Below are 10,953 nucleotides of genomic sequence, written 5' to 3' on the forward strand. Positions count from 1 at the left end.
TTTGAGCAAGCTTTGGGAGTTGGTGATGGACAGGGAAGCCTGGTGTGCTGCAGTCCATGGGGCTGCAAAGAGTCAGACATGACTGAGCGACTGAACTAACTGACCATATATGCATGGGTTTATTTCTGGGTTCTCATTTCTGTTCCATTGTCATATGCTTTGTTTTAATGCCAATGCCATACTGTTTCAATGACTACAGGTTTACAATGCAGTTTAGAACCATAAAGTGTGATGCCTCCTGCTTTCTTCTTCTGTCTCAAAATCACTTTGGCTATTTGGGGTCTTTGGTTTTTCCATATATTTTAGGATTATTTTTTCTACTGATGTAAAAAATGCCATCAGAATCTTGACAGGAATTGTGTTGTCTCTCCAGATGCTTGTACAATATTTTGAACTTTTTATTAACAATTTTGGGCTTTTATTATTGCTTTTATTTCTATTTCCTTGGTAAAATGACCTAAGAAAATATTGGAACAATTTGTGTCAGAATGTTTTGCCCATGTTCTCTTCTAGGAGTTTAATGGTGTCATGCCTTAGATTTAAGTTATTGGGCCTTTTTGAGTTTGTTACTGTGTATGGTGTGAGGGTATATTCTAACTTCATTGATTTACATGCAGCTGTCCAACTTTACTGACACCACTTGCACAAGAGATTGTTTTTTCCCCATTGTGTATTATTGCCTCCTTTGTTGAATATTAATTGACCTTAGGTGTGTGGGTTTATTTCTGGGCTCTCTATTCTATTTTATCCCATTGATCTATATGTTTTTGTGCCAGTATCACACTGTTTTGATTACTGTAGCGCTTAGTCTGGGAGGTTATGCGTTCTGCTTTATTCTTTTCCCTTGTACTGCTTTGGCAATTCTGGGTTTTTTAAGTTCCATATATATTTTAGTATTACTTGTTCTGTGAAAAATACCATGGGTAATTTGAAAGGGATTCCATTAAATCTGTAGATTGCTTTGCATAGTGTGGCCACATTAACGATATTAATTCTTCTCATCCAAGTGCATGGGATTCAATATCCTTATTAGTAATTAATCTATTCAGATATTCTATTTCTTCCCAATTTGGTGTTGGTAGATAATATATTTCTAAGAATTGTTCCATTTCTTCTAGGATGTCCCATTTGTTGGTATATAGCTGTTCACAATAACCTCTTCTGATCCTTTATATTTCTGTAGTATCAAATGTAATGTTTCCTTTTCCAGTGATTAGACTAGTTAAAGGCTTGCCAATTTTATTTATCTTTTTAAAGAAACAGCTCTTAGTTTAAAAAATCTTTTCTATTGTTTTTCTGTCGTCTGTTTCTGCTCTAATATTTATTATTTTCTTCTTTCTGCTAAGTTGGAGTTCACTTTAATTTTCCAGTTCCTTGAAGTACAGTTAGCTTGCTTATTTGATATCTTCTGTTTCTTAATGTAGGTATTTATTATTATGAGCTTCCCTCTTAGAACTGGATTTGCTGTATCCCATAAGTTTTGGTATGTTGTATTTCCAGTTTCATTTGTCTCAATGTACTTTTCTGTTTCCGCTTTAATTTCTTTTTGATCCATTGGTAGCTCATGAGAGAGCTGTTTGATTTCAGTGTTCAAGAATTATCCAGTTCTCTACTGTTATTGATTTTTAGGTTCATGCCATTTTGGTCAGAGATACTCAGTATGATTTCTATCTTCTTAGAGTTTTTCTAAGACTTTTGTTACCTAACATACCATTTATCCTAGAAAATGTTCCATGTGCACTTGAGAAGAATATGTATTCTGCCGTTGTTGTATAGAATGTTTTGTATATGTTTAGTCCAGCTAGTCTAGAGTGTTGTTCAAATCCACCATTTCCTTATTGATTCTCTGGACAATCTGTCCATTTGTTGAAAGTAGGGTATTAAGATATCAAACTATTATTGTACTGCTGTTTATTTTTCCTTTTACTTTTGGTTTATATACTGAGGTGCTCCAACATAGGCTAATTGTAAATATTAAAACTGCTAGATCTTCTTGAAGAATTGATGCCTCTATCATTCTGTAATGTTTTTCTTTGTTGCTTTCAACATATTTAAAGTTTATTTTATCTATTATAAGTATAGCTACTCCCTGCATTTTATTATCATTTGCTTGAAATATCTTTTTTTTTTGTTCCTTTACTTTCTGACTTTAAAGCTGAAGTGAGTCTTGTAGGCAGCAAGCATATCATTGGATCTTGATTTTTTAATTCCTTCAGCCATGTTGCATCTTTTGATTAGAGAATTTGTTTACTTTAAAAATAATTATTAATAGGGAAGGACTTACTATTGCCATTTTGTTAATAGTTTTCTGACTGTTTTGTAGATCCATTGTTCCTTGTTGTTTATCCTGCTCTCTGTGTGTGTGTGTGTGTGTTGAAGCCTTTTGGTATTAAGTATTCTTTAACCTGATGATTATGTTCTTTTGGGTAACTACTACAAGTTTTATCCTTATCATTACCACAAGGCTTGCATAAAGTATCTTAAAATTAGAACATCTTATTTTCATGTTAAAATGTATACATTTTTAATATTTCACATCCATAGCATATTGATATGGTTATTTTTATGACATTTGTTTTTAGTTTTTAACTACAGTTGTAAATGAAACATCTTATTACTGTATTATAAAATATGTGATTATAAACTTATTTGTAAGTTTTTGACATACTTTATGTTTTTATGATGTTAATGAGTGTTCCTTTACTTTTACTAGAACTCTTTCACATTTCTTTTTTTTAATATAAATTTATTTATTTTAATTGGAGGCTAATTACTTTACAATATCGTAGTGGTTTTGCCATACATCAATATGAATCTGCCACGGGTGTACACGTTTTCCCCATCCTGAACCCCCCTCCCACCTCCCTCCAATCCCATCCCTCTGGGTCATCCCAGTGCACTAGCACCAAGCACCCTGTATCATGCATTGAACCTGGACTGGTGATTCATTTCACATATGATAATATACATATTTCAATGCCATTCTCCCAAATCATCCCTCCCCACACTCTCCAACAGAGTCCAAAAGACTGTCCTATACATCCGTGTCTCTTTTGCTGTCTCGCATACAGGGTTATCGTTACCATCTTTCTAAATTCCATACATATGTGTTAGTATACTGTATTGGTGTTTTTCTTTCTGGCTTACTTTACTCTGTATAATAGGCTCCAGTTTCATCCACCTCATTAGAACTGATTCAAACGCACTCTTTTTAATGTCTGAGTAATATTCCATTGTGTATATGTACCACAGCTTTCTTATCCATCCGTCTGCTGATGGACGTCTAGGTTGCCTCCATGTCCTGGCTATTATAAATAGTGCTGCAATTAACATTGGGGTACATGTGTCTCTTTCAATTCTGGTTTCCTCGGTGTGCATGCCCAGCAGTGGGATTGCTGGGTCATATGGCAATTCTATTTCCAGTTTTTAAGGAAACTCCACACTGTTCTCCATAGTGGCTGTACTGGTTTGCATTCCCACCAATAGTGTAAGAGGGTTTCCTTTTCTCCGCACCCTCTCCAGCTTTTATTGCTTGTAGACTTTTGGATAGCACCCATTCTGACTGGCGTGAGATCATACCTGATTGTGGTTTTGATTTGCATTTCTCTGATAATGAATGATGTTGAGCATCTTTTCATGTGTTTGTTAGCCATCTGTATGTCTTCTTTGGAGAAATGTCTGTTTAGGTCTTTGGCCCATTTTTTGATTGGGTCGTTTATTTTTCTGGAATTGAGCTGCAGGAGTTGCTTGTATATTTTTAAGATTAATTCTTTGTCAGTTGCTTCATTTGCTATTATTTTCTCCCATTCTGAAGGCCGTCTTTTCACCTTGCTTATAGTTTCCTTTGTTGTGCAAAAGCTTTTAAATCTAATTAGGTCCCATTTGTTTATTTTTGCTTTTATTCCCAATATTCTGGGAGGTGGGTCATAGAGGATCCTGCTGTGATTTATGTCGGAGAGTGTTTTGCCTATGTTTTCCTCTAGGAGTTTTATAGTTTCTGGTCTTATGTTTAGATCTTTAATCCATTTTGAGTTTATTTTTGTTTATGGTGTTAGAAAGTGTTCTAGTTTCATTCTTTTACAAGTGGTTGACCAGTTTTCCCAGCACCACTTGTTAAGAGATTGTCTTTTCTCCATTGTATATTCTTGCCTCCTTTGTCGAAGATAAGGTGTCCATAGGTGCATGGATTTATCTATGGGCTTTCTGTTTTGTTCCATTGATCTATATTTCTGTCTTTGTGCCAGTACCATACTGTCTTGAGGACTGTGGCTTTGTAGTAGAGCCTGAAGTCAAGCAGGTTGATTCCTTCAGTTCCATTCTTCTTTATTAAAATTGCTTTGGCTATTCGAGGTTTTTTGTATTTCCATACAAATTGTGAAATTATTTGATCTAGTTCTGTGAAAAATACCGTTGGTAGCTTGATAGGGATTGCACTGAATCTACAGATTGCTTTGGGTAGTATACTCATTTTCACTATATTGATTCTTCTGATCCATGAACACAGTGTATTTCTCCATCTGTTTGTGTCCTCTTTGATTTCTTTCACCAGTGTTTTATAATTTTCTATATATAGGTCTTTTGTTTCTTTAGGTAGATATATTCATAAGTATTTTATTCTTTTCCTTGCAATGGTGAATGGAATTGTTTCCTTAATTTCTCTGTTTTCCCATTGTTAGTGTATAGGAATGCAAGGGGTTTCTGTGTGTTGATATTACATCCTGCAACTTTACTATATTCGTTAATTAGCTCTAGTAATTTTCTGGTGGAGTCTTTAGGGTTTGTGCAGAGTGAGAGTTTTACTTCTTCTTTTCCACTCTGGATTCCTTTTATTTCTTTTTCTGCTCTGATTGTTGTGGCCAAAACTTCCAAAACTATGTTGAATAGTAGTGGTGAGAGTGGGTACCCTTGTCTTGTTCCTGACTTTAGGGGAAATGCTTTCAATTTTTCACCATTTAGGATAATGTTTGCTGTGGGTTTGTCATATATAGCTTTTATTATGTTGAGGTATGTTCCTTCTATTCCTGCTTTCTGGAGGTTTGTTTTTTTATCATAAATGGATGTTGAATTTTGTCAAAGGCTTTCTCTGCATCTATTGAGATAATCATATGGTTTTTATTTTTCAATTTGTTAATGTGGTGTATTATGTTGATTGATTTGCAGATATTGAAGAATCATTTCTTGTAAGTCTAGTGATGAACTCCTTCATCTTTTGTTTGTTCAGGAAAGTCATTAACTGTCTTTCATTTTTTGGTAATTCTTGGTTAACAGTACTTTCCTTTCAATGTTTTAACATATCATTCCATCCTCTTTTGGCCAAAAGTTTCTATTGAAAACTGCACAGATACTCTTATGGAGGTTCCTATTTATGTAACTTCCCTCTTTTCCCTTGCTGCTTTCAAAATTCTGTGTCTTTGACTTTTGACAAATTAAGTATAACATGTCTTGGTGTAGCCCTATTGGAAGTCAATCTATTTAAGATTCTTTAGGCCTCATGGATCTGCATGTCCATTTGTCTCCCCAGTTTAGGAAGTTTCCAACTATTATTGCTTTAAATATACTTTCCTTTTTTCTTCTTCTCCTGGGATCCCCATAACAGTGATGTTTATTCTTTTAATTTTGTCCCATTTATCCTGCAGGCTTTCTTCACCCTTTTTCATTCTATTTTCTTGTTCCTCTGACTGGATAATTTCAAATGCCCTGTCTTCTGGATCACTGATTCTTTCTTCTGCATGGATGAATCTACTGTTTAAGCCCTCTACTGAATTCTGTACTTTACTCAGTATATGTTTTTTTCTTTGGGATTTGTTTGTTGAACTTGATTTTATTCATGAATTGTTTTACTAATTTCATTTAGTTCTGTGTGTGTGTGCTTATAGTTCACTTAACATTTTAAAATATGATTACTCTGAATTCTTTGACAGTTCATAGGCATCCATTTCTTTATGGCCAGTTATTAAAGCTTTATTAGTTTACTTTGGTGGTATATCTTTACAGTTATTTTTTGTGTGTTATCTTTTATTTCCTTTGTTGGTGTCTGCACACTTGAGTAAGTAGTCTCCATTTCCAGACTTTACCAGACCGCTTGCTTGGTTTTCTGCATGTGTCAGTTTGGAAGGTGGGGCTTGCTCTCAGGGTCTGTCTAGGTTAGGTTTCCTTGTTGGGTTGGGCTGTACTCAGCTTTGGGTGGGGCTATATGTTAGCTTCCCTGCCCAGTCAAGCTGAAGAATAGGCCTAAGACTCAGCAAGATGTTTGGGAATCAAATAAGACATACCTGTATGCTAAGCTTTTTGGATAGTGTCGGCCATTATCTTGACTCTGCAGACCAAAGCTGCTGGTCATGTACTCTGTTCATGTACCACTGTACTGAGGGCTGCAGAGTATGCTACCAGGATTCCCAGGAATGCTGGTTAGGGATTTTGGTTTGCAGGGTTGGAGGCTGTATGCAGCATGAGCAGGGCTACAGCTTAGTTTCACTACACAGAAAGGTAGGGGTAGTCACAGAACAGGCAGACCTCTCCATCAAACTCTTTGGCCAGGTGGGGTCACTGGCTTGTCTCTGCAGAGTCACTGACCAGGTTCCCTGCTCAGGTGCTGCAATGCCAAGTAATTTTTCAGGTTCCAAGGCTTCATGGTTGAACAAGGCCATGAATTAGCTCCCCTGCTCCCCTGTGTAGGGGTTAGGCTCCAGTTAGGCTTGAAATTTTCATCTGAGTCCCCAAATAAAGTAGACGTGTACTCCCTTGAGTTCCCCACCATCTCAGGTCTGCAGCTGAGTGAACCTAGTGGTTAAGACTTCCTGTAGGCAGGAACTCATTCTGCCAAGATCCAAGTGTTGGTTGTTCAAACCTCTCCCCTCTTCTCCATCAGTCTGAGTCTCAGCGGCCAAGGCTGCAGTGGGGACTCCCAAGAAGTTACTCACATTGCTGGGGCAGCTGGATGTGTACCCTGGATCTTCTTTTCTCACTGGAGAAGCTGTAAGCTCAGGGGAGCCCTCCTGGTGTGGTGCCATGCCAGCCTGGGGAGGGGCAGTGTAGTCAGCGCATAGCTGTTCCTCTTGCTCTTCTCCTGTAGACTGCCTCGGTCTCTGTGGTGCTTTAGCCTCACTCCCATGTTCTAGGGTTTTCTCAGTGTTATCTTGTCTACTACTAGTTGTTCTTCTAGGAGGAAGAATGAAACCAGTGACTCCCTATGTCACCATCACCTCCACCCCATAATTTATAACTAGGCAGCCTTTTCTGGTCTATCTCTTCATTGTTCTCTATTTCCTCCTGCCAGTTTCTTTCCTGTGTCTCGGGGTTTCCCAATGGCAGTGAAATCACTGCATCCCTCGTCTGTCTCTATTACAAGGTCCAGTAAAGATGGATGGCTCACCCAATGTTGTTGGAAGGTTCTCTTTTCTTTCCCCCGTAGAGATCTGATGCCAGCAGGCAAGTGTAACTTCTGTGTGAATAGAGCGTGATTTAAATTCTTGATAAAATTTAAATCTTTCTAAGAATGCTACACAGGACACTTGATGAGTAAACAGGCCAGGAAAGGAAAAGTAGGATTCCCTGAATCATTTAGCCAGGAGTTGGCAGCTCTGGAGATAAACAAGGAACCTCTATTCCTGGGTCTCCCCATCTTACTTGGAGCTTGCTAAGCCCACCTTGGGTCAGGGCATTTATATTTCCTTTTCCTTCTGCCTAGAATGCAGTTTCTCCTGTCCTTGACTGTACATTTCTAACCTTTATCCATCAGGTCTCTACTCAAATGGCAGTCCTTCAGAGAGTCCTTACCTGACCACTTAAATTTTTTTTTTTCATAGAGACTTAACATGGTCTGCAAAATTTCAGTAATTTAGTTGCTTATTTATTGTTTGGACTTCTTCCTCTAGAATTTAAGCTCCATGAGGGCAGGGATTGACTCCTTATTCACTACACTATCCCCTGTGCCTCAAAATATTGTGCTGCCCCCAATATTGGGAAAGTGTCCAACTCTTTGTGACCCCTTGGACTGTAGCCTGCCAGGTTCCTCTGTCCATGGAATTCTTTGGGCAAGAATACTGGAGTGGGTTGCCATTCCCTTCTCCAGTATTAGGAGAATAAATGAATTGGGGATAAAGTATGCCTTCAGTATATCTGAAAATGTGCTTCCTGTACCATATGGCCATCACCTGGGATCACCTGTATTACTGCATTGTTAGAAATGCACAGCCTCACTGTGGGCCCAGCACTCTGCATTGTAACAAGCCCTCCAGGTGCTTCTGATGCTCAAGCCTGAGAGCTACTAGTAGAGCAGTGCTTTTTTATGGATCTTGAATATGCATATGAACAGACCTGGGAAACTTAGTAGAATGTGGATTCCTGTTCAGTAGGTCCTGGAGAGCTCAGAGAACCTGCATTTCTAACAAACTCCAGGTAGTGGTCATGCTGCTGACCACTCACTTGGCACTCAAGGAGTCTTTACTGATTCTGGTCTCTCCCTTAGATGTTCTGATTTAAGTCATCTGGAGTGCAGCTAGACTGGGGGCTTCCCAGGTGGCAAAAGAGGTAAAGAACCCACCTGCCAGTGCAGGAGACATAAGAGATGTGGGTTCGATCCCTGGGTTGGGAAGATCCTCTGGAGAAGGGCATGGCAACCCACTCGAGTATTCTTGCCTGGAGAATCCTATGGACATGGGAGCTTGGTGGGCTACAGTCCATAGGGTCTCAAAGAGTCAGACATGACCAAAGCGACTTAGCATGCACACATGAAGCTAGACTGGGTCTTTTTAAAAGCTCCTCAGCCAATTCTAACATACAGTCAAGACTGAACTGCTCCCTTGGGAGGTTTTCAGGTGTATGCATCCTCAGAATGCCACTGGGTGTGTGGACAGGTGATGCCCATCAGCTCAGGGCAGCTCTGAGCCAGGGTATGCTTAGAGTTTAAGACACTATAAGACACAGGACCTGAGGGTGCTGTGGAAACCTAGGAAAGGAAGTCTATAGGGAGACAAACTCAAGGAGAAACTGTAAGCAGTGAGGGAAAGTAATCCCTCAGCCCCCTCAGTGACCTAGATCTGCAAACTCATCTTCTCAATACAAGGGCTTGATGATGCCCAATCCACACAGATCCAGTGAGCACAAAAACCAGTGATGATTTTGTCCTGAAGATAAAACTCCTGCGGATGAACAAATGTTCCAGGGATTACATTAGCTAGCCAGGTTAATTAAAAATAACTCCAATAATTAGTTTTGTGCATCAGTTTCTTTGTTATTAGTGCAGACGCTTTTCATAGAGGGGACAAAAGCTCCTCAATGAAACCTTGCTGGCTTCTCTGTCTCTCCTCTGAACTTGTGTTCCAAAAAAAAAAAAAAAATGTATCATGCATTCAGAGGGTTTGCTAGATTTAAAATAAATCATCCCTTTAGCATATGCAGCCTCAGATACATTGAGTTATACCTTGAGATGAAGAGACATAAAAACATGCTGTCTTATTCTGTCTTCTGTTGCTATTAACATGCCCAATGGGACATCTTATAAGAGGGTTGATGTTGATTAGGATGTTTTCAAGAATGCTAAAATGAACAAGAACATAAATATAAACTCCTTTCCTAATAAAGTAGATTTTTAAAAAGAGGAATGTGAAAGAAGACATTGTGAATGTAACAAATGAGACACAGGAAGTGGGTTGTAACCCTGAATCTACTTCCTTGATTCTCCATTTCGTCATCCCAGGCTACCATAGATGAATAGCAAGCTCTGGGAGGCATTACTCAGAATTGTGTTAAGATATCACATTTGACTAAGAACAGAATTACCATATGATCTAGCAGTCCCTCTCCTGGGCATATGTCCAGACAAAACTCTAATTCAAAAAGACATTAATACTTGCACCACTATTCACAATAGCCAAGACATAGCAACAACCTAAATGTCTGTGAACTGATGAATGGATAAAAAGATACACAAACACATACACACCATGGAATATTACTTGGCCATAAAAAGAATAAAATAATGCCATTTTCAGCAACAGAGATGGAACTAGAGATTATCATACTAAGTGAAGCTAAGTCAGAAAGAGAAAGATGAATACTGTATTATACCACTTCTATGTGCAAACTAAAATAAGACACGAACCTGTCTATGAAATAGAATCACAGACCTAGAAAACACGCTGTGGTTGCCAGGGGTGAAAGCATTGAGGGAAGGATGGCGTGTGCAATTAATATAGCATATGTAAGCTGTTATATATAGAATGGATAAACAACAAGTTCCTGTTGTATAGCAGAGGACTGTATTTAATATCCTATGATAAATCAATAATGGAAAAGAATATGAAAAAAGAATGTATATGTATATCTGAATCACTCTGATGTACAACAGTAATTATTACAACATTGTAAATCAACTATACTTCCATTGGAAAGAAAAAAAAGACACCACATTAGATGAGTCTAGAAAATAGTATGACCCATAGCTTTTTCTGGGAAGGATCTCTTATAGGCCACAACCCCAGTGGAGGCAACCAGTTAGGCAAGGCCTGTATGAAATGACTCTGTTCTCCCCAGTCATTGTCGATTTTTCTGGCATGCACACACATCTGAGCCAGGCCAATCAAATTCTCTGTCCAAAAAATTAGTGAACTAGAATAGGGTAACATTGAGTCTGGGAGTCTTGGGAATGAGCTGCTAGAATGCTTGAGTCCATTCTAAAGGAGATCAGTCCTGGGTGTTCTTTGGAAGGAATGATGCTAAAGCTGAAACTCCAGTACTTTGGCCACCTCATGTGAAGAGTTGACTCATTGGAAAAGACTCTGATGCTGGGAGGGATTGGGGGCAGGAGGAAAAGGGGATGACAAAGGATGAGATAGCTGGATGGCATCACTGATTCGATGGACGTGAGTCTGGGTGAACTCTGGGAGTTGGTGATGGACAGGGAGGCCTGGCATGCTGCAATTCATGGGGTCGCAAAGAGTTGGACACGACTGA

The sequence above is a fragment of the Bison bison genome, unplaced genomic scaffold (genome assembly GCF_000754665.1).
Source record: "Bison bison bison isolate TAMUID 2011002044 unplaced genomic scaffold, Bison_UMD1.0 scf7180017864297, whole genome shotgun sequence".
NCBI classification, from domain to species: Eukaryota; Metazoa; Chordata; class Mammalia; order Artiodactyla; family Bovidae; genus Bison; species Bison bison.